This window comes from Macaca mulatta, chromosome 16 (genome assembly GCF_049350105.2).
Source record: "Macaca mulatta isolate MMU2019108-1 chromosome 16, T2T-MMU8v2.0, whole genome shotgun sequence".
Taxonomy (NCBI): Eukaryota; Metazoa; Chordata; class Mammalia; order Primates; family Cercopithecidae; genus Macaca; species Macaca mulatta.
In genome coordinates, this window is record NC_133421.1 from 21,622,877 (window position 1) to 21,648,997 (window position 26,121).

General features: G+C 37.2%; 1 pseudogene across 1 annotated transcript in view; it reads left to right on the forward strand.

Annotated features, from left to right (window-relative positions):
* The window catches only part of LOC704543 (CCDC144A N-terminal pseudogene), a 119,209-nt pseudogene that overhangs the window by 61,414 nt on the left and 31,674 nt on the right, over positions 1 to 26,121 (forward strand). The window contains exons 7-13 of the transcript XR_013406177.1: positions 6,976 to 7,009; positions 7,293 to 7,434; positions 13,798 to 14,011; positions 17,882 to 18,065; positions 18,624 to 18,752; positions 20,725 to 21,678; positions 23,806 to 23,943. The product of XR_013406177.1 is annotated as a CCDC144A N-terminal pseudogene (transcript). The remainder of the gene's footprint in view (positions 1 to 6,975; positions 7,010 to 7,292; positions 7,435 to 13,797; positions 14,012 to 17,881; positions 18,066 to 18,623; positions 18,753 to 20,724; positions 21,679 to 23,805; positions 23,944 to 26,121) is intronic.

A 26,121-nucleotide genomic window follows, 5' to 3' on the forward strand; every position in this document is an offset into this window, starting at 1 on the left:
TCCTCTTTTATTTCACTGAGCAGTGGTTTGTAGTTCTCCTTGAAGAGGTCCTTCACATCCCTTGTAAGTTGGATTCCTAGGTATTTTATTCTCTTTGAAGCAATTGTGAATGGAAGTTCATTCATGATTTGACTCTGTGTTTGTCTGTTACTGGTGTATAAGAATGTTTGTGATTTTTGCACATTGATTTTGTATCCTGAGACTTTGCTGAAGTTGCTTATCAGCTTAAGGAGATTTTGGGCTGAGATGATGGGGTTTTCTAAATATACAATCATGTCATCTGCAAAGAGGGACAGTTTGACTTCTTCTTTTCCTAACTGAATACCCTTGATTTCTTTCTCTTGCCTGATTGCCCTAGCCAGAACTTCCAACGCTATGTTGAATAGGAGTGGTGAGAGAGGGCATCCCTGTCTTGTGCCAGTTTTCAAAGTGAATGCTTCCAGTTTTTGCCCATTCAGTATGATATTGGCTGTGGGTTTGTCATAAATAGCTCTTATTATTTTGAGATACGTTCCAGCAATACCGAGTTTATTAAGAGTTTTTAGCATGAAGGGCTGTTGAATTTTGTCAAAGGCCTTTTCTGCATCTATTGAGATAATCATGTGGTTTTTGTCTTTGGTTCTGTTTATATGCTGGATTATGTTTATTGATTTGCATATGTTGAACCAACCTTGCATCCCAGGGATGAAGCCCACTTGATCATGGTGGATAAGCTTTTTGATGTGCCGCTGGATTCGGTTTGCCAGTATTTTATTGAGGATTTTTGTATCGATGTTCATCAGGGATATTTGTCTAAAATTCTCTTTTTTTGTTGTGTCTCTGCCAGGCTTTGGTATCAGGATGATGTTGGCCTCATAAAATGAGTTAGGGAGGATTCCCTCTTTTTCTATTGATTGGAATAGTTTCAGAAGGAATGGTACCAGCTCCTCCTTGTACCTCTGGTAGAAATCAGCTGTGAATCCATCTGGTCCTGGACTTTTTTTGGTTGGTAGGCTATTAATTATTGCCTCAATTTCAGAGCCTGCTATTGGTCTATTCAGGGATTCAACTTCTTCCTGGTTTAGTCTTGGGAGAGTGTAAGTGTCCAGGAAATTATCCTTTTCTTCTAGATTTTCTAGTTTATTTACATAGAGGTGTTTATAGTATTCTCTGATGGTAGTTCGTATTTCTGTGGGGTCAGTGGTGATATCCCCTTTATCATTGTTTATTGCATCTATTTGATTCTTCTCTCTTTTCTTCTTTATTAGTCTTGCTAGCAGTCTATCAATTTTGTTGATCTTTTCAAAAACCAACTCCTGGATTCATTGATTTTTTGGAGGGTGTTTTGTGTGTCTGTCTCCTTCAGTTCTGCTCTGATCTTAGTTATTTCTTGCCTTCTGCTAGCTTTTGAATGCGTTTGCTCTTGCTTCTCTAGTTCTTTTAATTGTGTTGCTAGAGTGTCAATTTTAGATCTTTCCAGCTTTCTCTTGTGGGCATTTAGTGCTATAAATTTCCCTCTGCACACTGCTTTAAATGTGCCCTGGGGATTCTGGTATGTTGTATCTTTGTTCTCATTGGTTTCAAATAACATCTTTATTTCTGCCTTCATTCATCGTGTACCCAGTAGTCATTCAGGAGCAGGTTGTTCAGTTTCCATGTAGTTGAGTGGTTTTGATTGAGTTTCTTAGTCCTGAGTTCTAGTTTGATTGCACTGTGGTCTGAGAGACAGTTTGTTACAATTTCTGTTCTTGTACATTTGCTGAGGAGTGCTTTACTTCCAATTATGTGGTCAATTTTGGAATAAGTGCGATGTGGTGCTGAGAAGAATGTATATTCTGTTGATTTGGGGTGGAGAGTTCTGTAGATATCTATTAGGTCCGCTTGGTGCAGAGTTGAGTTCAATTCCTGGATATCCTTGTTAACTTTCTGTCTCATTGATCTGTCTAATGTTGACAGTGGGGTGTTAAAGTCTCCCATTATTATTGTATGGGAGTCTAAGTCTCTTTGTAAGTCTCTTAAGTACTTGCTTTATGAATCTGGGTGCTCCTCTATTGGGTGCATATATATTTAGGATATTAGCTCTTCCCGATGAATTGATCCCTTTACCATTATGTAATGGCCTTCTTTGTCTCTTTTGATCTTTGATGGTTTAAAGTCTGTTTTATCAGAGACTAGGATTGCAACCCCTGATTTTTTTTGTTTTCCATTTGCTTGGTAGATCTTCCTCCATCCCTTTATTTTTGCCTATGTGTGTCTCTGCATGTGAGATGGGTCTCCTGAATACAGCAAAGTGATGGGTCTTGACTCTTTATCCAGTTTGCCAGTCTGTGTCTTTTAATTGGACCATTTAGTCCATTTACATCTAAGGTTAATATTGTTATGTGTGAACTTGATCCTGTCATTATGATATTAACTGGTTATTTTGCTCGCTAGTTGATGCAGTTTCTTCGTAGCATCGATGGACTTTACATTTTGACATGTTTTTGCAATGGCTGGTACCTGTTGTTCCTTTCCATGTTTAGTGCTTCCTTCAGGATCTCTTGTAGGGCAGGCCTGGTGGTGACAAAATCTCTAAGCATTTGCTTGTCTGTAAAGGATTTTATTTCTCCTTCACTTATGAAACTTAGTTTGGCTGGATATGAAATTCTGGGTTGAAAATTCTTTTGTTGAAGAATGTTGAATATTGGCCCCCACACTCTTCTGGCTTGGAGAGTTTCTGCCAAGAGATCTGCTGTTAGTCTGACGGGCTTCCCTTTGTGTATAGCCCAACCTTTCTCTCTGGCTGCCCTTAACATCTTTTCCTTCATTTCAACTTTGGTGAATCTGACAATTATGTGTCTTGGAGTTGCTCTTCTCGAGGAGTATCTTTATGGCATTCTCTGTATTTCCTGAATTTGGATGTTGGCCAGCCTTACTAGTTTGGGGAAGTTCTCCTGGATGATATCCTGCAGAGTGTTTTCCAACTTGGTTCCGTTTTCGCCATCACTTTCAGGCACACCAATCAGACGTAGATTTGGTCTTTTCACATAATCCCATACTTCTTGGAGGCTTTGTTCATTTCTTTTTACTGTTTCTTTCTCCACACTTCTCTTCTTGCTTCATTTCATTCATTTGATCTTCAATCACTGATACTCTTTCTTCCAGTTGATCGAATCAGTTACTGAAGCTTGCGCATTTGTCACATAGTTCTCGTGTTATGGTTTTCATCTCTATTATTCTTTTAAGGTCTTCTCTGCATTGATTATTCTAGATATCCATTCATCCATTCTTTTTTCAAGGTTTTTAGTTTCTTTGCGCTGGTTACGTAGTTCCTCCTTTAGCTCTGAGAAGTTTGATCAACTGAAGCCTTCTTCTCTCAACTCGTCAAAGTCATTCTCCATCCAGCTTTGTTCCGTTGCTGGTGATGAGCTGCGTTCCTTTGGAGGGGGACACGTGCTCTGAATTTTTGAATTTCCAGCTCTTCTGCACTGCTTTTTCCCCATCTTTGTGGTTTTATCTGCCTTTGGTCTTTGATGATGGTGACGTACAGATGGGTTTTTGGTGTGGGTTTCCTTTCTGTTTGTTAGTTTTCCTTCTAACAGTCAGGACCCTCAGCTGTAGGTCTGTTGGAGTTTGCTTGAAGTCCACTCCAGACCCTGTTTTCCAGGGTATCATCTGCAGAGGCTGCAGAAGACAGAATATTGCTGCACAGCGAGTGTTGCTGTCTGATTCTTGTTCTGGAAGCTTCGTCTCAGGGGTATCCCATGCCGTGTGATGTGTGAGGTGTCGGTGTGCACCTAGTGGGGGACGTCTCCCAGTTAGGCTACTCAGGAGTCAGGGACCCACTTGAGCAGGCAGTCTGTGCATTCTCAGATCTCAACCTCCGTGCTGGGAGATCCACTGCTCTCTTCAAAGCTATCAGACAGGGGCATTTACCTCTGCTGAGGTTTCTGCTGCTTTTTGTTTAGCTATGCTCTGTCCCCAGAGGAGGAGTCTACAGAGGCAGGCCAGCCTCTTTGAGCTGCGGTGGGCTCCACCCAATTCGAGCTTCCTGGTGGCTTTGTTTACCTACTTAAGCCTCAGCAATGGCGGGCACCCCTCCCCCAGCCTCACTGCCACCTTACAGTTAAATCTCAGACTGCTGTGCTAGCAATGAGGGAGGCTCCGTGGGCATGGGACCCTCCGGGCCAGGTGTGGGATATAATCTCTTGGTGTGCCGTTTGCTAAGACCCTTGGTAAAGCATAGTATTAGGGTGTGAGTTACCCGATTTTCCAGGTGTTGTGTGTCTCAGTTTCCCTTGGCTAGGAAAAGGGATTCCCTTCCACTTTGTGCTTCCCAGGTGAGGCGATGCCTCACCCTGCTTCAGCTCTCACTGCTTGGGCTGCACCAGCTGACCAGCACCGAATGTCCGGCACTCCCCAGTGAGATGAACCCAGTACCTCAGTTGAAAATGCAGAAATCACCTGTCTTCTGTGTCACTCACGCTGGGAGCTGGAGGCTGGAGCTGTTCCTATTCGGCCATCTTGGGTGCGCCCCCCCAACTGTGTTTTTTAAATTAATGAATTGAGATGGGGAAGAGTTGGAATTTTACAAAATTGTTTTTTTATTCGTTATCAGTAGAATTATTAAAAAACATTGGCTTTTTATATATTTTTTTAACTTCTGGTACTGTGTTACATATCAAGGAAGTAAAGAAAAATGAAAATAAAAAATGGACCTCAAAATAGTCTGTGATTACACCAGTGTTTGAGAAGGCTAATTTAGTAACTCGTGGTCTGCTACAAGGAGATGATGACAGCAGTTTAAGTGAAATAGATGAGGATGAAATAAGTTAAAATGTATAAGTTCTTTATTTCTCTGAGAAGGAACATTCGCAGTCATTATTTTTCCTGGAAATAGAATAGTGTAGTCTGCCAAAGCTAGAGAATACTCAACTATATCAATGTTGAAAGACCGATTATGATGAGGGCTGGTGACTTTGACAAGGAGCAGTTTGAATAAATAATTGCCATGGAACCCTGACTGTAGTGGATAAGCATAGACACCCTTTGAGGGAACCATTATTGGGAAAGGCAATAGAGAAATGAGTGATAACTGAAGAAGAATGTGGGATTCAAGGGAATTTTCTTTCTTTTTTATTTTAAAATAGAAGCTTTTGGAGTGTATTTGTATGCTGCTGGGAACGATATGGACAAGAAGAACATGTTTATGAGATTTAATTTTGTTTGTATGTCTAAGTGTTTGAAAACTTGATTCATTATCTTTTATAGATTTTTAGCAAACTAATTGTCCTTAGAGTATTTATTCATGTAGAGTTTTATGGTAAGAGTTTGTTCCTTCACCATTGGTTCAGAAATGTAAATATTAGTGTAACTGAACATATAAATGGTGACTGAAAATTTAAACTATCATATGCAGATTATTTTAAATTGTGAGGTAATAAACATGCAAACACTTAGGCCATACTGAATAGAATTTAAACATCCCTTGATGAATAGGTATGATCTGCTAAGGTACTCTAAAATGTCAGGTGTATCAACTTTATAGTTGTTTAGATTCTGAGGAGAAGGGGAAGATTTTGTTCAAGTACTTTAGAAAAGCTTGCTGTTGACAATCTATCACAGATTATTACTTCTGGATTATAAAGTGATTTTTTTTTTTTTTTTTTGGTGACAGAGTCTTGCTCTGTCACCTAGGCTAGAGTGCAGTGGTGCGATCTCGGCTCACTGCAACCTCTGCCTTCCAGGTTCAAGCAATTCTCCTGCCTCAGTCTCCTGAGTAGCTAGGATTGCAGATGCCTGCCACCACGCCTGGCTAATTTTTGTATTTTTAGTAGAGACGAGGTTTCACCATCTTGGCCAGGCTGATCTTGAACTCGTGACCTCATGATCCACCCGCCTCAGCCTCCCAAAGTGCTGGGATTACAGGCGTGAGCCATTGTGCCTGGCCTATAAAGTTTTTTAAAAAAATATTTAATCAAGTTGACCCACAATGGATTATAAAGTTCTAAAGTATCAAAACCATGTTCCCCTGGACCAACATTGCCATCAGCATGTATTGTGTGCTCAATGAGTATTTATTTGTTGAATGGATGAATGAATGGGTGAATACATGAATGAACACCTGTTGTTGGATTTCATTAAAAATACTTTTTAGTTTTTTGAAAGTAGGTTTCTGAACTTGCCTCTGTATGAAGTTGTTTTATTAGAAAAAAATTGCAAGATTCTGAAATTATTATTTATAGTTGTAGTCAGAAATGGAATGACAATGTGGTTTCATCTGCTATCGTCTCTCTTTAAAACACTTGAAAATAAATATTACCTTCACAGCATATCATGAAACACATGTTTTTGGGGCAGAATTGTTGGGTTTGAGTGCTGCGTCTGCTACTGGCCAGCTGTATGGGCTGAGGAAAGTCACATGGCCCTTCTGTGCCTATTTTCTTTCTTTATAAAATACTTAATGTGTTACTGACCTCACAGAATTGTTATGAGGATTATATGAGTTTGACACATGGACAGTACTCAGAATGATGCATAGTACCTGCATAGTAAGTCAAGAAAAAGCTAACTAATATCATCATTAAAAAGGGGTTTCCCTTATATAAGAATGTGAGTAATATTTTCCAAATAGGTTTTAGTGCCCATAAAAGCTTGTTTTTATTGAAAAGGACAACAATGAGAAGACCCTAGTATATTTATTTTTATCACATAATGCAGGTAACACCTTTTTTTCTTTTGGTTTTACTATCAGAAATCTTGACCTAAATTTAATTCTTTGTAATGATATTATTAGTAGTAAATTTCTTTATCCCTTAATGTTACTGTTTCTGTTTATAGTTTAATGTCTGTTGTAGAAGATTGCTGTATTTTACATTACCTGTAAAAAAATTTACCTGTACACTTGATGAATAGAAGTAATACAAATGCAGATATTTTATATGATAAAACAATAGTATTATTCTTTGTATTTTACATCTTTGCTATTTTTCTAAAAGGAATTTTTTCTTTTTCCAGGCCTGCAGATAAAACATCTAATGAAAAGAACAAGGTATTGTAAAAAAGTAAATGATCTAAAATATTATGTTGAAAAAAAACACATTCTAAAAGGTAAAATAAAAAAGGATGTTTTGTTCTAAAGCTGTTTGCTTAGAAAAAGTGATTAAGAAACAGTAGCTGTTGATAACAGTACCTTTTAAGAGCAATCTGTTGCTTTAAAGAAGTGCCTGTGTTTTTGCTCATTAAAAAAAAATGGAGAAATACCACTTCTGTACATTTAGCATACGCTATAAATCTTTTGAGGACATTTTGAAACAGTGTTATTTATCTTATAGGTCAAAAGCCAAGTACATCCTGAGGCTGACTTTGCTGACTCAGTGGGGCCATCTGAAACGACCTCAGAGGATTGTGAGTTATCTCACTCTACTTATGAGAATTTTTTGTTGCTGATTGAACAACTTGGAATGGAGTGTAAAGGTAGGACCATTGCATAAATGCAAAGCCTTTTGATGTATCCTGCAGTAATGTGTGTATACATTGCTGAGAACTGATGTGTGATAGTGAAGCTCATCTCAGAAATATGCTCAGTGTTAAAATAGAAAGAGAACTAACTTATACTCTACACCAAAGAGCTATGTTAACTCCACTGTACTTTTCTCATTGTCAGTGGCACTCCCAGTCTTTTTATTGACTCTGTTTCTCTCCTATTCCTTCCCCCAATGTCAGGTTACCATTTTTTCTCCACCTGGAATGCTGTGGAAATCTTAGGAATCTTAGAACTGTTTTCTCGAATAGCTCACCTCTAAAACCGTGGTCTACTCTGCATTCATAATGATATATTTTTAAGACTTCGGATCTGATCATGTTACTCCTTTGCTTATAACTCAGCTACTACTTCTCATTGCTATAAGGTTAGAGATCTGAATCCTTTAGCTTTATCCTGCATCATTTTTACCCTTCTCTGTCTCTGTGTCCCACCTAGTGTCTTAGATGTTTGTTCCAGCAGTTGATAGCTTCAGTGAGGTATAACTGATATATGGTAGACTGCATGTATGTAAAATACACAATCGTATGCACATGTGAAACCATCACCATAATCAAGAGAGTTAACATGTTCATCATCCATAAAAAGTCTCTTCCTGTCCCTTTGTATTTCTTTGTTAAGAAACTGCTAAATTGTTTTCCAAAGTATTTGTATTGATTTTCCATTCCAACCAGCAGTATATGACATTTCCTATTGTTCTGTATCATCACAAGCTGTTATTATTGCTGTTTTTTTAATTTTGAAATTTTAGCCATTCTGATGGGTATGTATTATGCATATTATTATGGTTTTAATATGCATTACTCTAAAGACTAATAATGTTGAGCATCCTGTATGTGCTTATTTACCACCTGTGTAACTTCTTTGGTGAACTGTCTTTTCCAATCTGGGTAGCTTATGAACTTTTAAAATTGAGATTCGATTCAATCAGCTTTTTTACATACACCAAAGGTAGTCAAACCTTTTCATTTTCAAACTGTTATCTTACTAAACATAGTAAATATTTTAAACTTGTGACAAAATGGTCTCTGTCACAGCCAATCAACTCTGCTATTGTAGTATGAGACCAGCCATAGACAGTACGTATGTTAAAAAAACACAGCTGCATTCCAATAAAACTTTATTTGCAAAAATAACAAGCTGCCCCACAGGTTGGATTTTACCCATCCCTATTATGTGATCATGATTGTGAATAAAGACGTTTTACTTCTTCCTTTCAACTCAGGTAGCTTTCCTTTTCTTTTCTTTCCTAACTGCACTGGCTTCAGTACAATGCTGACTAACATAGTGAAAGGAGACATTCCTGTATCGTTCCTGATCTTACAGGGAAAGTATTCAGTTTTTCATCATGACACATGTTAGTTGTAGGTTTATCAGAGATGCCCTTTATCATGCTGATGACGTTCCCTTGTATTCTTTGGTTACTGAGATGAGTTTTTATTTTTAAATCAGGAATGAATGTTGTGTTTTATCAAATGCCTCTATCTACTGAGATGATCATATGGTTCTTCTCTTTTAGTTTTTTAATGTGGTGAATAACTGATGTTTTAATGTCAAACCAACCCTGTATTTGGGGATAAACCCCACTTGTTTATGATGTATTATCCTTCTAATATATCATTGGATTGGATTTGCCAAGATTTTATTTAGAAAGTTTTAAAACGCGATTTTTTTTTTTTTTTTTGACACAGGGTCTCGCTCTGTCACCCAAGCTGGAGTGCAGTGGCCAGATCTCAGCTTACTGCAAGCTCCGCCTCCCGGGTTTACGCCATTCTCCTGCCTCAGCCTCCTGAGTAGCTGGGACTACAGGCGCCCGCCACCTCGCCCGGCTAGTTTTTTGTATTTTTTTAGTAGAGACGGGATTTCACCGTGTTAGCCAGGATGGTCTAGATCTCCTGACCTCGTGATCCACCCATCTCAGCCTCCCAAAGTGCTGGGATTACAGGCTTAAGCCACCGCGCCCGGCCAAGGCTATTTTTTAGACTAGTTTTAGCTTCACAGCAAAACTGAAAGTAAGGCACAGAGATTATCCCTGTACTCCCTGCCCCTACACGTGCACAGCCTCCACAATTATCAATATCCTCACCAGAGTGGTACACTTGATCTCATTGATGATCCTGAATTGATAATCACAATCACCCAAAGTCCATAGTTGATATTAGGGTTCAGTTTCAGTGTCTTACATTCTGTGAATTTGGACAAAGGTATGAGGACATGTATTTATCACTGTAGTATTATCCAAAGTAGTTTCAGAGCTTTAAAACTCCTTTGTGCTTCATCTGTTCATCTTCTCCCGCCTTCCCTCCCCAGCTCCTGGCAACCACTGACTTTTTTTATGGTATCTATAGTTTTGCCTTTTCCAAAATGTCATATAATTGGTATCAGACAGCGTATAGCCTTTAGACTGGCATCTTTCACTTGGTAATATGGCTTGTGGTTCCTTCATGTCTTCTCATGGCATGACAGCTCATTATCGCATGGCTGTACCAGAGGTTGTTCGCTTACCTAAAGGAGGATATCTTGGTTTCTTGAGAAATTGGTTAAATTTTTACATCTATGTTCATGAAGGAGTTTTCTGTTTTTGTAATATCATTGTCAGATTCTGGTTCAGGGTAATGCTAGAGTGATAGAATGAGTTGTATTTCTCCTCTGTTTTTTTTGAGGGTGGGGGAAAGGTCATGTAAAGTTGTTATATTACTTCTTAAATATTTGGTAGAATTCACCAGCATAGCTATCTGGGCTTCGAGTTTTCTTTCTAGGAAGGCGTTCCTTATGCTCTATTTTCTTTTATAGTTATAAGACAGTTCAGGTTATTCCTTCTGGATTGAACCTTGGTAATTTTTGTTTTTCAAGGAAAGTGTCCATTTTATCAAAGTTGTCATGTTTAGTCACATAAAGCTCACCTTATTATATTGCTGTTCTTTTAGTATCTGTAGAATCTATAAAAATGTCATATTACTATGTTTCTGAAATTGTAATTTGCATCTTCTTTTTTGTGATCAACCTGAATAGAGTTTTATCACTTTTATTGACCTCATCAAAGTGTGTGGTTTTACTGATTTTTTCCTATTGTTTTTCTGTTTTATTGGTTTCATCTTTGATGTTGTGGTCTGTTTGGCCTGCTATAACAAAATACTATAGACTGGGTAACTTATAAACAACAGAAATAGATTTTTCACAAAAGTCCAAGATCTAGGTGCTGGCAGATTTGGTGTCTGGTGAGGGACCAATTCCCGGTTCATAGATCCCTGTCCTCACATGGCAGAATAAGTGAGTGAGCCCTCTGGAGTCTATTGCATAAGGGCACTAATCCCATTCGTGAAGGCTTGGCTCCCATGAGCTAATTACCTCCACGAAGCCCCACCTTCTGATAACATCACCTCTGTGATTAAGTTTCAGCATACGAGTTCTGGGAGGATGCAAATGTCAGACCATAGCAGACGTTTATTATATCATTTCCTCTGCTTGCTTTGGGTTTAATTTCTTCTTCTTCTTCTTTTTTAGTTTCTTCTCTTTTTTTAGTTTCTTAAGGAAGTCAAGACCATTGACTTGAGAGTCTTCTAATATAGATGTTTAGTGCTAAAAAATTTTAAGTACTGTTAACTGTGTACCACAAATCCTGATATGTAGTATTTTCATTTTCATTCAGTTCAAAATACTCTCTAATTTCTCTTTGCATCATGTCTTTGACCTAGGGTTATTTAGATGTGTGTTACTTTGTTTTAAAATATTTGAATATTTTGATGAGATATTTTGTTACTGATTTCTGATTTGATTGCCTTGTGGTCAGGGAACATACTTTGTATAACTTAAATCCTTCTGACTTAATTCTTTTATTAAGATTGATTGCAGAACCTAGAATGTGGTCTGTTTTGGTAAGTGCTCCCTGGGTACTTGAGAAGCATGGTGTTGTTCCAGTCTACTCCATTCTTGCTGATTTGCTGCTCCCTAGTTTTATCACTTATTGAGTAAGTGATACTCAAATCTCAGACTGTACGTGTGAATTTGTCTATTTCTTCTATCGATCTTTACCTCGTATACTTTGAAGCTGTTATTAGGTGCACAAACATTTAAGATTATATGTTCTTGATTACCTGAACTTTTTTAAGTCATTAGGAAATGAGTGTTTATAGCTGGTTTTTGTTTTTTTTCTGTGAAATCTACTTTGGCATAAACGTAGCCATTTCTTCTCAGGCTTCTTTTGTCAACTCTTAGCCTAATATATCTTTTTCCATCCTTTTGAACAATTTGTGTTTTACATTTAAAGTACTTTTTTTTATAGGAAGCATGGAGTAGCTTCTTGCATTTTTATCCAGCCTTACAATCTGCATTTTAATTGAGATTTTTAGGCCAGTTTCATGTATAATGTGCTTATTGATACAGTTAGGTTTGTCTGTCATCATGCTGTTTGATTTCCATTGGTCCCCGCAGTTCTTTGTTCTCTTTTCTTCTTTTTCTGCCTTCTTCTCAATTAGTCCAGTAATTTTTGTGATTTATTTTTATCTTCCTTTTATGGCTTATTAGCAATAACTATTTTTTTCTATCTTAGTGGTTGCACTACAATGTATAGTATATGATTTTAAGTTATCACTGTCCATCTTCAAAAGTATTATGGCATATCATATATGGCATAAGAAAAATTATGAATGAAAACCCAAACATTGTCTGTTCTCACTTGTAAGTGGGAACTATGCTGTGAGGATGCAGGGGCATAAGAATAATACAATGGAGGTTGGGAACTTGGGGGGAAAAGTGGGGGGAGGAGGTGAAGGATAAAAGACTATGGATTAGAAACAGTGTATGCTGCTTGGGTGGTGGGTGCACCAAAATCTCAGAAACCACCACTAAAGAACTTATTCATGTAACCAAGGACCACCTGTTACCCAAAAACCGATTGAAATTTTAAAAAAAAGAAAATTAGAATGGTATACTTTCATTTCCTCTCTCCCAGCCAGATACTTCTGGATTTGTAGGATTATAGTTTTCTTTACATTTAGAAAGTTTTGACCATTCTTTTTTTTATCTTTCTGTCTCTCTTTTTCCCTCTTTGGGGACTTATTCCTGCTTGAAGTTTTCTTATAGTTCACTGATGTCTCAAATTTATGAATCTTCTGTTTGGTGATGTCTAATCTGTGTTCACTTCCATCCATTGTAGCTTTCATTCTTGACATTGTAATTTGAATCTCTGCAAGTGTAGTTTGCTTAAAAAAATCTTCCATGCCTCTGCCTATCTGCTTGAGCTTAATTTTAATATATAGTTGAGTTCCATATGAATAACTCGATCTTTCTGATCTTGCTTTTATGATTTGGTTGAATTTCCTGCTCCTGAGGCAAGATCTTTGTGATGACTATTCATTGCCATACGAAGTCTGAGTTTTCCCAGCATCACTCAGGGGAATGGACACTCTTTTTGGCACATTGTGAGCACCAGACATGTTTCTTTCCAGTGTTTTTTAGATGTTTTTCCCCCTTGGTCTGGGGCGGTTTTCTGAAACACATGTGCTGTTTGTTACTCTGCTAGATGCCCAGGAGGTATTTTTGTAGATCTTCAGTGTTCTTTCCCTGTACTCTGCCTCCTTTCCGGTGTTCTGTTTTGTGATCTCTGCCTGCCTTGGCTTTACCAGACTCTCAGCTTCATCATCTCATCTCAGGGAATCTGGTGGACTCTATGTCAGTTTTTTCTCTCTGTGCAGTAGCCTGGAAACTCTGTGAAGGCAGGGAGCTGGAGTGTTGGTATGAATTTCATTTGTTTTCTGTCTTACGGGGATCATTGTCTTCATTACCTGAAGTTCACTGCCTGGTAAATGATTGTAGAATGTATTTTGCCTGTTTTCTTTTTGGTTGTCTCAGGCAAGAAGGTAAATCAGTACTTGCTGTCCATCGTGGCCAGAAGCAGATTGCAGCAGAGCTTCAGCACCTGCTGTCCACTGGCTAGAATACTTCTCTACCCCTTTGCTTAACTGCTTCCTTCTCACCCTTCATTTCCGCAGGGAAATCTTCCCTGGGCCCACTATAGATCAAATTCCCCTATGTGATCATAGAACTCTGTTTTCTTACACCATCTGTCTGAGTTTATAATTGTCACTTTTGTTGTCTTTGTTCCTCACTACACTTAAGGCTAAATGAGAGTAAAGGTCTTGTCTGTTTTATCTGCAGAGCTTAGTAGAATGCCACACTGTAGACACTCAGTGCATATTTGTTCAATATATGAAGGAGACAATGTTAAAATGCACAGTCCTTTATCCCTAAAAAGTACTCATATATTTTATTTCCACCTTGTTTTCTCCCTGACACAGATTCTGTTAGCCTATCAAGAATCCAAGACACATTTTGTTTCTATGAACACTTACTGAAACTTAAGAATAATGACTATGAACAACTTACAGTAAAAATTAAACAAACAGAAAATATGGTCAGTGTACTACAAAAGGAGCTATCTGAAACAAAAAAGACAGAATTACAGTTAGAGCTTCAAAAAATTGAATTGGAGAAGCAGCTGTACAGTTTGAGGTATGATATTCTAGTTCTAAAGAAACATTTATACTAAAGATAATATATCAGAATTTTTGTAATTGCTGACTTACCACCTGGGATTAATGGGGGAGAAACCTCGGTTTTGTGGAATATGAAATTCTTGGAAATAATAAAACAAATGGTTAACTGTGAACTCTTCTAATAAATAAATGCATATTCTTTGCAGTCTTAATAGCCATATAGAAGTCCACCATATGAAATCTTGTTATTCATTTAACAAATTGTAATTTGGGTTTTAAAATTACCTTGTATCTATAATTAATGATATAAGGAACATCTTTTATCATTATTATTATTTGTAGACACAGGGTCTCACTCTGTGCCTGGGGCTGGAGTTCACTGGTGTGACCATACCTCCCTGCAGCCTTGAACTCCATCCTCTGCCTCAGCGTCCTAAGTAGCTGGGACTCCAGGTGCACATTCCCATGCTTGGCTAACTTTTTAAGTGTTTTGTAGAGACAGGGTCTCACTATGTTGCTCAGGATGATCTCCAACTCCCGACCTCAAGCATTCCTTCTGCCTTGGCCTCCCAAATCATTAGTATTAAAGGAGTGAGCCATCATGCCCAGCCCAGAATATATATAGCATATACATACCACATATTATTTATTCCATTCGTCAGTTGATGGAACACTTCCATATCTTTGCAATTGTGAAATGTGCTGCAATCGACATACATTTGCAGGTGTCTTTTTGATATAATGATTTCTTTTCCTTTGGGTAGATACCCAGTAGAGGATTGTTGGATTGAATGGTAGCTCTATTTTAGTTCTTTGAGAAACCTCTCTACTGTTTTTCATAGAGGTTGTACTAATTTACATCCCTACCAGCAGTGTATAAGCATTCCCTTTTCACCACATCTGCACCAACATCTATTGTTTTTTGACTTTTTAATAATGAGCATTCTGGAGTAAGGTTATAGCTCCTTGTTGTTTTAGTTTGCATTTCCCAGAATATTAGTGATGTTGAGCATTTTAAAATATGTTTGTTGGCCATTTGTGCATCTTCTTTTGAGAAATATCTGTCCATGTCATTTGTGCACTTTTTGATGGGATTATTTTCATTTTTCTTGTTGATTTGTTGTCCTTTGTCAGATGCATAGTTTGCAAATATTTTCTCTTATTTTGTGCATTGTCTGTTTACTCTGATTATTTCTTTTGCTGTGCAGAAGACTTTTCCTTTCTTTTCTTTTCTTTTTTGAGACAGTTTCACTCTTGTTGCCCATGCTGGAGTGCAATGGCATGATCTCAGCTCACCACAACCTCTGCCTCCTGGGTTAAAGTGATCCTCCTGCCTCAGCCTCCCAAGTAGCTGGGATTAAAGGCTCGTGCCGCCACGCCGGCTAGTTTTGTATTTTTAGTAGAGACAAGGTTTCTCCATGTTGGTCAGGCTGGTCTCGAACTCCCGACCTCAGGTGATTCGCCCACCTCAGCCTCCCAAAGTGCTGAGATTATAGGTCTGAGCCACCATGCTAGGCCAGCCCTTTCATTTAATTAGGTCCCATTTATTTATTTTTGTTTTTGTTGCATTTAGTTCTGGGGTCTTCATCATAAATTCTTTGCCTAGGCCAGTGCCCAAAAGAGTTTTTTCCTAGGCTTTCTTTCAGATTTTTTTGTAGTTTCAGGTTATAGATTTAAGTTTTTAATCCATCTCTTTTTTAATTAAAAAAATAATTTTGGGGGCCGGGCTTGGTGGCTCACATCTGTAATCCCAGTAGTTTGGGAGGCCGAGGTGGGCAGATCACGAGGTCAGGAGTTCGAGACCAGCCTGACCAACATGATGAAACCCCGTCTCTACTAAAATAACCAACATTAGCTGAGTGTGGTGGCGCATGTCTGTATTCCCATCTACTCGGGAGGCTGAGGCAAGAGTATCGCTTGAACTCGGGAGGCGGAAGTTGCAGTGAGCCGAGATCATGTCACTGTACTCCAGCCTGGGCAAAAGAATGAGACTCTGTCTCAAAGAAAAGAAAAGAAAAAAAAAAAAATATATATATATATAAATATATAATATGTTATATATATATTATATGTGTGTATATATATATTTTTGGTGGAGATAAGGTCCCGCTATGTTGCCCAGGCTGGTCTCAAACTCCTGGGATTAAGCCCTTCTCCTGCCTTGGCCTCCCAAAGCACCAGGATTACAGATGTGAGCCACCATGTTAGGCTTAATCCATCTTGAGTTAATTTTTATATATGGTTAGAGATAGGGATCCAGTTTCGTTTTTCTACATGTGGCTGTTCAATTTTCCCAACACCATTTATTGAATAGGGTGTTCTTTGCCCAGTTTATGTCTTTGTACACTTTGTGAAAGGTCAGTTGGTTATACATACTTGGCTTTATTTCTAGGTTCACTACTCCGTTCCATTGGTCTATGTATGTACTTTTATACAAGTACCATGCTCTTTTGGTTACTTTAGCCTTGTATGGTTTGAAATCTGGTAATGTGATGCCTCTGGCTTCGTTTTTTTACTTGGGATTGCTTTGGCTATTCAGGCTCTTTTTTGATTCCCTGTGAGTTTTAGGAGTATTTTCTCTAATTCTGTGAAGAGTGACAGTGGTACGTCGATAGGAATTGCATCAAATCTGTAGATTGCTTTGGTTAATATGGTCATTTTCACTGTATTGATTCTTCTAATCTATGAACATAGGGCATATTTCCATTTGTTTGTGTCATCTATTATTTCCTTCAGCAGTGCTTTCTAGTTCTTGTAGAGATCTTTCACCTCCTTGGTTAAGTATATTCCTAGATTTTTTTTGTTGTTGCAGCTATTGTAAAAGGGATTAGGTTCTTGATTTGATTCTCACCTTGGTCATTCTTGATGTTTACTAGTGCTACTGATTTGTGTACATTGATTTTGTAACCTGAGACTTTTACCGATTTCATTGATCAAATCTAGGAGTCTTTAGGGTTTTCTAAGCTAAAAGATTATGTCATAGGCAAACAGAGATAGTTTGACTTTCTCTTTTCCAATTTGGATGCCCTGTCTTTCTTTCTCTTATCTGATTGCTCTGGCTAGGACTTCCCAGTTTTATTCTAAACATGCATGAAATAAGAAGTAAAATGGAAAGTAATTGATGATTAGTTTATTCCATATCTCTCATATGCAGAAAAAATTAATTCCAAATTCAATGCTGAAACACACATTATCCTTTACTTTTATATTAGATATTAGATCCTGTCTTGTTCCAAAAAGAGATTTTAAAATTGCTTATAAAATACATAAGAATCAAGAAGATAAGTTGAAAGTGTTACCAAAAAGAGAAACATAAAAAGGATGGGGGTAACAGTTACTAGACAGCTTAGCCTAGTCTTGGATTACAGTAATCTGCAGATACATGTTGTGTGAATGACATCTGAAGGTGTTATCTTACACTGTAAATGATTTTTATGGCTACACATACAATATTTCATAAAGACGAAAATGCATTTCTAGTGAATTTCTAAACTTGTTTGTAAACAGTAACTTCTTTTAAATTAGCTAACTCTAAATGATCTGTTCTAATTAACTAATTTTCAACTTGCATAACGTGAAAAAGAAGTAATTTTCTTCAACTTGTTACTTTACTGAAACATTTCAAATATGCTTTTCGGTAATACTTACCAGGGTTACTAGTAACTTACCAGGTAATGGACTGTTTCTTTCCTCACTACCTTTTAAATATATATGTCCCTTGAAAGAGACTGAAGTGAGAAATTAAAAGCATGAGAACTAGAAAGGAAAGAAGAGCATAGGGGTTTCTATGAGGATAATAAACCCACATGAGAAGAGCCAGATAACGAAATCAACTTTTTTATTTTCTAACAAAACACATTTTAATGTAATCCATATTTAACTGCAGACTTGCCTTAAAACAAGAAAAAGAGGAGAAAGGAAATGCTGTCATGTTATATAATAAATATAGTGAACGGTTAAGACTAAAAGAAGAGGAATGTGGGAAAGAGGTTGAAATGAAGCAACGACTTAAATGGACACTGAGAAGACTCGTTAAGGAGTTGAAGACAGTAAGAAACAACTTGGATCTGGTAGATTAATCTTTGGTGAAAACTTCATATTTCTAACTTTATGTTTCATCAATATTACTTATAATTTTTTTGGGTTCATGTATATAATTTAGGTTTAAAACAAACCAAAACTGTTATCTCCTCTTAAAAATGAACCATGGCATTTATAGTTAAAATTATTTACTGTAAACCTTGGTATCTAGTAGATGCTTAGTCTATGTTTTCAGAATGGAGGATAAGTTGAGTTTAATCACTAACATAGATGTTCATTTGCACATTGTTTATGTTAATATACAGGCTAAATAGCTTTGAAACTATAATGACACTAGTTAAATGTTTTGAAAGAAATTTTATTTCACAATGCTGTATCTTCCCATATTTAAGAACTGTTTTTCTCTTTGACAAATTTAGCTGTCATGTGTGCAATTAAGATTTGAGCGATTCTTGAGGGATAAAAGTTCTTGTGCTTTAACAAGCTACTTCCTTTTAACCGTTTTATAAGAGAAAGTCTGCTCTTAATTAACCTTTTAGACTTTCTTTTTCAGTGCTATTAGACCAAAACCTCCATGTTATCTCTAGGTTGTGCAGGAGCGAAACGATGTCCAGAAGCAACTTTCTGAAGAACAGAATGCCAGAATATTACAAGATCAGATTCTGACGAGTAAACAAAAGGAGCTAGAAATTGCTCAAAAGAAAATTAATTCTGAGGTATTTTCTTTAGTTATTTCCAAATATATTTTTGTATGTGAATGTATTTTTTAAAAACAACTCTATGCAACTTGGAAAGTATAATGGATTTTTGAACCACACACACACACACACACACACACACACACACACACACACACATACACACATTTAAGGGTAGTGATAGTGGTTCTGGCAGTTTTGGCCCATTGGATAAAATCATGTTCTTTTTTTTTTTTGAGACGGAGTCTCACTCAGTTGCCCAGGCTGGAGGGCAGTGGCGCAATCTCTGCTCACTGCAAGCTCCGCCTCCTGGGTTCATGCCATCCTCCCACCTCAGCCTCCCAAGTAGCTGGGATTACAGGTGCCCGCCACCGCGCCTGGCTAATTTTTTGTATTTTTAGTAGAGACGGGGTTTTGCCATTCACAGGATGGTCTCGATCTCCTGACCTTGTGATCCATCCGCCTCGGCCTCCCAAAGTGCTGGGATTACAGGCGTGAGCCACCATGCCTGGCCCAAAGTCATGTTCTTAATTCAACTCTGCAAGAGTCGAGTAGTGACATTCACAGTAGCCTTATCCAAAGGAGAAACCTTTGTTATTTTTCATAGGAATTAATGATCTTTCCACAATCTCAAAACCCTTGCTACTAACAACAGACGTTCTAGTTTTCAGACATGATTTCATCTTCCTAACATATTAACGGAGAGGTCACATTATTATTTCCATTGGTAGTAAAGATGAAATGTAAAGCCAGTTCAGAGGCTATACTTCAGATGCCATTCCCCTTACTTTTGAGGAGAGTAACAGTTTGCTCCAAGTAACCTCTCATATCAGTGCAAAGAACTTTGAAAACAATGATATGCCATAATATAAACTTAGTGATAATTTATTGGTAAGTATTTTGTTCCCCTGTTTCATGCTTATTTCTGTTTCAAACATTATAAAGAGGAAACAGAAGTTATTGCTATATTTCTATATTTACAATACAGAAGTAATCGTGATTTGGTGGAAGAGCACTAGAAGTAAAGTAAGAGGACCTAGGGAAAATCCTGCAGCTTGCATATTTTTTGACCTCTCCTTTCAGAATTGTGACATAAATGAGTTTAGTGATGTATGTATAAGTGCTTGGTACAAGGCCAGGCGCAGGGGCTCATGCCTGTAATCCCAGCACTTTGGAAGGCTGTGGTGGGTGGATCGCTTGAGCCCAGGAGTTCCAGACCAGCCTGGGCAGCATGGCGAAACCCCATCTCTACAAAGAGTACAAATAAATTTAGCTGGGTAGGGGGGCGTGTGCCTCTAGTTCAGCTACCCAGGAGGCTGAAGTGGGAGAATCACCTGAGCCTGGGAGGCCAAGGCTACGGTAAGTCTTGATTGTGCCACTGCCCTCTAACCTGAGTGATGGAGTGGAGACCCTGTCTCAAAAAAAAAAAAGAAAAAAAAAAAACCTAATATAATGCTTAGATTTAGCATTTATGAATAAATGTAATTCTTATATAACTGACAATAAAAATGTTAGAAAAATAAAATGGCTATAGAATATTCTCAGGAAAAAAAAAAACAGAACTTAAAGTTGGGAAATTTCCTTTGTCCAGATATATGCAAAGCTACAGCTTTTACTATAGGGTGGTGTATAGGTTAGATGTTAGAATGTAAAGCCAATTTTTTAATGTAGTCACATTTATTAATCTTTCATTTTATGCCTTTGAATTTGTTGTAATTCAGGGAAAGTCTTCGAATTCGAGATGCTTAAAAATGCTCCAGTCATTTATTTTTTACTTTCATGGATTCATTATCTTCAAATAAATTTATGCAAGTTTTGGGAATTTATGTTCTATGAGGTTTGAAGTTTCGATCCAATATTTTTTTCCAGTTGGATATCCACTTATGGCAATCTTTTCATTGTATACATGTTCAGGTTATTCTTTAATTTCAGAGGAAATCATGATATGTCATTTTATTGAGTGCTACTAAATGTTTCCTTTCTTACTTAGATTTCTCATAGGCATAAAAAAGAAAAGGATCTCTTGCATGAAAATTGCATGTTGCAGGAAGAAATTGCCTTGCTGAGACTGGAAATAGATACAGTAAATAATCAGAACCAGCAAAAGGAAAAGAAATATTTTGAAGACATTGAGGTTGTGAAAGAAAAGAATGATAACCTTCAAAAAATTATAAAACTAAATGAGGAAAAATTAACAAAAACAATACTGCAGTACAGTGGACAGCTGAACGATCTGACAGCTGAGAATAAAATACTCAATTCTGAACTGGAAAATAAGAAACAGAACCAAGAAAGACTGGAAATAGAAATGGAATCGTATCGCTGTAGACTGGCTGCTGCTCTACGTGATTGTGATCAAAGTCAGACATCAAGAGACCCAAAACTTGATTTCCAGAGAACAAGACAAGAGTGGGTTCATTTACAGGACAAGAAAAAGGTTGATATGTCTGACCTACAAGCTAAGACTGAGATTCTTTCTGAAAAACTTTCTAATGCTGAAAGTAAAATCAGCAGCCTACAAATTCAGCTCCATAACACAAGAGATGCTGTTGAAAGAAAGAGTTTGATTTTGGAACGTTTGCAAAGAGACCTCAGCCAAACACACTGTGAGAAGAAAGAAATTGAACAAATGTACCAAACTGAACAACGCAAACTGAAGAAATACATTGCCAAGCAGGAATCTGTAGAGGAGAGATTATCTCAACTACAAAATGAAAATACATTGCTTCCACAGCAACTTGATGATGCTCACAAGAAAGCTAACAGTCAGGAAAAGACAATCAGTACTATCCAAGACCAATTTCATGCTTTTGCCAAAAATCTTCAAGCTGAGAGTGAAAAGAAGATTCTTTCACTACAAGAGAAGAACAAGGAGTTGATGGATGAATATAATCATTTACAAGAAAGAATGCATCAATGTGAGAAAGAGAAAGCACGAAGAAAAGTAAGTATTAAGAAAGATAAAATATTTTTCAATCTTCCTGATAGAAAATGTAAAGTAATATTTGGTTATGGCTAAATGGTGTATCTGTAGCAGGACAAGCCACAGACAAAACCCCTCAGACATGGAGATAGTGAAGGGAGTGGCTTTAATCAGCTGGGAGCATCGACAGGCTAGCCTCTTAAAGTTCGAGCTTGTCAGGTGCTCAACTTCTGTCCCTTTAAAGGACTCACAACTCTAAGGGGGTCCACATGAGAGGGTCGTGATTGATTGAGCAAGCCAGGGGGTACATGACAGGGGCTGCAAGCCAGGGGGTACGTGACAGGGGCTGCGAGCGCCACCAGCGGTCAGAGTGAAACAGAACAGAACAGGAGGTTTCACAATGTCTTTCCATACAATGTCTGGAATCTATAGATAACATCAGTCGCTAGGTCAGGGGTTGAATTTTAATTACCAGGTTTGGGTCAAGCAGGCCCAGGCCTGGTTTCAGGTCTGGTTCCTAGGTGCTGGGCTACCTGCCTTTAGTTTCTCTTCTCTTTCCTTTTCTGAGTATTAAACAATATAAAACAATGTGAGAGGGTCTCTCTCTTCCCTCAGTATCTAGTTAAATATAAAAATATATAGATGATAAATGTATTTGCTATATCAGCCTAGAAATGTACAGCAAAAAAGAAGTTAAACCTGAAAGATGCTTTACTTTGAGTAAAGAAATTGTGTCATCTATGAAATTTTAAGTTCAGTTGCAGTGTTAATAGGTACAGACTAATACTCACAATGTAGTCTTATGCTGCTGAAATGATCATTGCAGTGCCTTTATGTGGCCCTGTTTTAAGACGATGATGAAGCAGATAAACAGAAATGCTCATATTTGACGTGAGTATTTTGAAATTAAGATTCAGTGAGGAGGGTTACTTTGACCATTAATTCCAGATTTCCCAGGTGAACTGAAGTGTACTCCTGTATCTCATAATACTTTTCCTTCAGTAGTTTTGTGATGTATTTAAGTTGGTATAATCTTATTTTTATTCATATCAATTTGACTTAAATCTGAGACAATTTCAGTCTCAAATTACTTGTTATGACCTCTCAATTCTTTAAAGGCATTTACTTTTCTTTCTTTCTTTCTTTCTTTTCTTTTGAGATGGAGTCTTGCGCTGTAATTTTTGTATTTTTAGTAGAAACGGGGTTTCACCATGTTGACCAGGCTGGTCTTGAACTCCTGACCTCAGGTGATCCACCAGCCTCAGCCTCCCAAAGTGCTGGGAGTACAGGCGTGAGCCATCGCACCCCCACCTAAAGGCACTTACTTTTTATTAAGTCATAATTTGGGACAGATGTGAATTTCAGAAAAGCCATGTTAGATTTAATCTTACCACTGGTATTTATAATTTACTTTGAATGTTTTTACAAAGAATTTGCTCATAATTTTCATTTCAAGTCTCACTACCTATCATTCAGATATAACTTTGACCAGTACAGAGGTAATTGTGGCTATCTGTGATTTACTTGTTTGGCATTGAGTCCCATTTTCAAACTAATGAGAGGTGGCAGGATTCCACATATAGCAGGAATGGACTGAATAGGTGAGATAGTTGTAGGAGCTGAGGTCAGGAGGGAGGTAGAGGCCAGGTTACCTAGGGCCTCAAAGGCCATTGGAATTTTACTTGTATTCTGAGATAAAAATCTTTTGGAAAGATCTGAGCAGGCAATTGAATATGCAAGGAACTCTGAGGTTGATTTGAGCTTCTAATAAAAAAGAGATTTAAGCTTCTAATAAAAAAGAAGGGGAAAACATTTCACAGTGTGGGATATACCACCAACAGCCCCACCCACAAACTGATTTCTATTTTAGACTTCAGTAGGTTGTTAAGCATTGCAGATGTTTCAGGGAAGAGTGAATAGTGGGCTGAATCTATTGCCTAAGTTAACAGAAAACTGATTTGGCAGGAAGATAACACCTTCTATGTCCTTGACTGAATTCAATAATAAACAAGAATGTGTGCACATAAGGAGGTGAACCATATATGTGTTGATATTTTTCAAGGTATGTATGTTAGAGTTAAATCTTACTACCATAATTTAATAATAAGGTGATTTATAAATCAGTAACAATTAAAAATACCTTCACAGGTAGTTATGAGACAACTCCAACAAGAATGGACCGATCCCCTAAAACAACAACCTACATCAGAGGCTACATCACGTTGTCACATTAATTTAGATGAGACACTCAATTCAAAGAAGAAATTGGGTCAAATCAGAAGTGAAGTATGTATGAAACATATCAACAGTTAATCTATAGGTGGTGAAATAATGTCAGATGTTTTAGGATACTAATTGCAGTGGATGACTTTCTTTTGTATTTTTATTATAATTCATTTTATTACAATTTTATTATGTTTATAATGCACTTGTTTCTTAACCTCTGGCTTTCATTCTGTCCTTTTCTCCTCATAAGTACATACATTTTAAAAATAAGGATCATTTCCAAAGACCCTTAAGAAAGTTGGGAATTATTCAGTATTCCTCACAGAAGTTGAGAGACTTTTTTTTTTTTCTGTGAAGTGGTATTTTTTAGTAATTTCTCTATTGCCATGGTGAGGCAAGCCAGATTAAATTGTAGGATAATGCTTAATAGAATGTTCCAGAAAATTGTCTTATTTCTTATCTTTACTTTTGTGAATGGGTACAGAATCTGTGTATATTTATTTCATGAATTTCAGGATAACTTGTACAGAAAGGCTATAGTACTGTTCTTCAAAATGCAAATGTTTTAATTTACAAACTACTTGAAATGTTAGGCACTTCCTTCATTTTCCTTTCATTTTAAATATATTGTGCTTTTTTACAAATCATGTATAGTATGTACATCCAAAGTACAGAATTAAGAGATGTATCTAGATTCTACCACTGAATTTTTAAAAACAATTTTACTGAGACATACTTCTCATACCATGCAGTTTACCCATTGAACGTGTACAATTCATGGTCTCTTAGTATATTCCCAGAGTGTGTAACCATCACCATCATCAGCTGTAGGATATTTTCATGACCCTGGAAAGAGCCAGCAATCTGTTTTGTTTCCATGGATTAGCCCACTCTGGACACTACATATCAGTTGGATTACACAATATGTGGTAGTCTTTTGTGACTGGCTTCTACTAAGCATAACATTTTTAAGGTTCATTGTGTTGTAACATGTATCAGTATTTAATTTCACCTTATCGCTGAATAATTTTCCACGGCATAGACATACCACTCATTTATTTAGCCATTCATCAGGTGATGGACCTTTGGATTTTTTCCATATTTTGGCTATTACTAATCATGCTGCTGTGAACTTTTATGTACAAGTTTTTGTGTTTGCATATGTGTTCCTTTCTCTTGGGTGTATACATATGAGTTGAATTTCTGGGTCATATGGCAACTCTTTGCTTAACCTTTTGAGGAGCTGCCAGTCTGCTTTCCAAAGTGGTTGCACCATTTTACATTCCCATCAGCATTGTATGAGGGTTCTAATTTCTCCACATCCTTGCCAATATTTTCATATTTTTGATTGAAAAAGGATTCCAACCTAGAGGTATGAAGTGGTACCTCATACCACATTGATCAAAATCAATGTGGTTTTGATTCACATTTCCCTAGTAATGAATGACTTTAAGCCCGTTTCTATGTGCTTATGAGCCATTTGTATATCTTCTTTGGAGAAATGTCTATTCAAATCCTTTGCCCACATTAAAATTGGGTTGTCCTAAATTTCTGAACTTTAAGAGTTCTTTATATACCCTAGGTGTAAGTCCCTTATCGGAGATGTTTCCAAATATTTTCTATGGCTTCCCTTTTTATTTTCTTTTTTATGATTTATTATGTTTTCAAAATTTATATAATTTTAAATTGTAGAGAGAAGGCCTCACTATGTTGCCCAGGCTGGTTTTGAACTCCTGAGCTCAAGCAATCCTCCAACCTCAGCCTCCCAAAGTGTTGAGATTACAGCTGTAAGCCACCATGCCCAGCCTCCTTTTCACTTTCTTGATGGTCTCTGTTCAAGCACAGAAGTTTAAATTTTGATGAAGTCCAGTTAATTTTTTTTTTTTTTTTTTTTTTTTTTTTTTTTGCAGTCACAAAGATTCATGGCTATGTTTTCTTCTAGGAATTTTATAGTTTTAGTTCTTACATTTACTGGTTCTATTTTGTTACTTTTAGATATGAGATTTGGTGAAAGTCCACCGTTATTCTTTTGCATGTGGATATACAGTTGTCCCAGCACCATTTGTTGAAAAATCTATTCATTTCTCATTTAATTTTTTTACACCCATGTTGAAAATCAGTTGACCATAAAAGTGTGGGTTTGTTTTTGGATTCTCAATTCTAATATATTGAGCTATGTCTATCCTTATGCCAGCAGCAAATCACATTTTAGGAAAACTCGTTTTCAGTCTTGTTGCT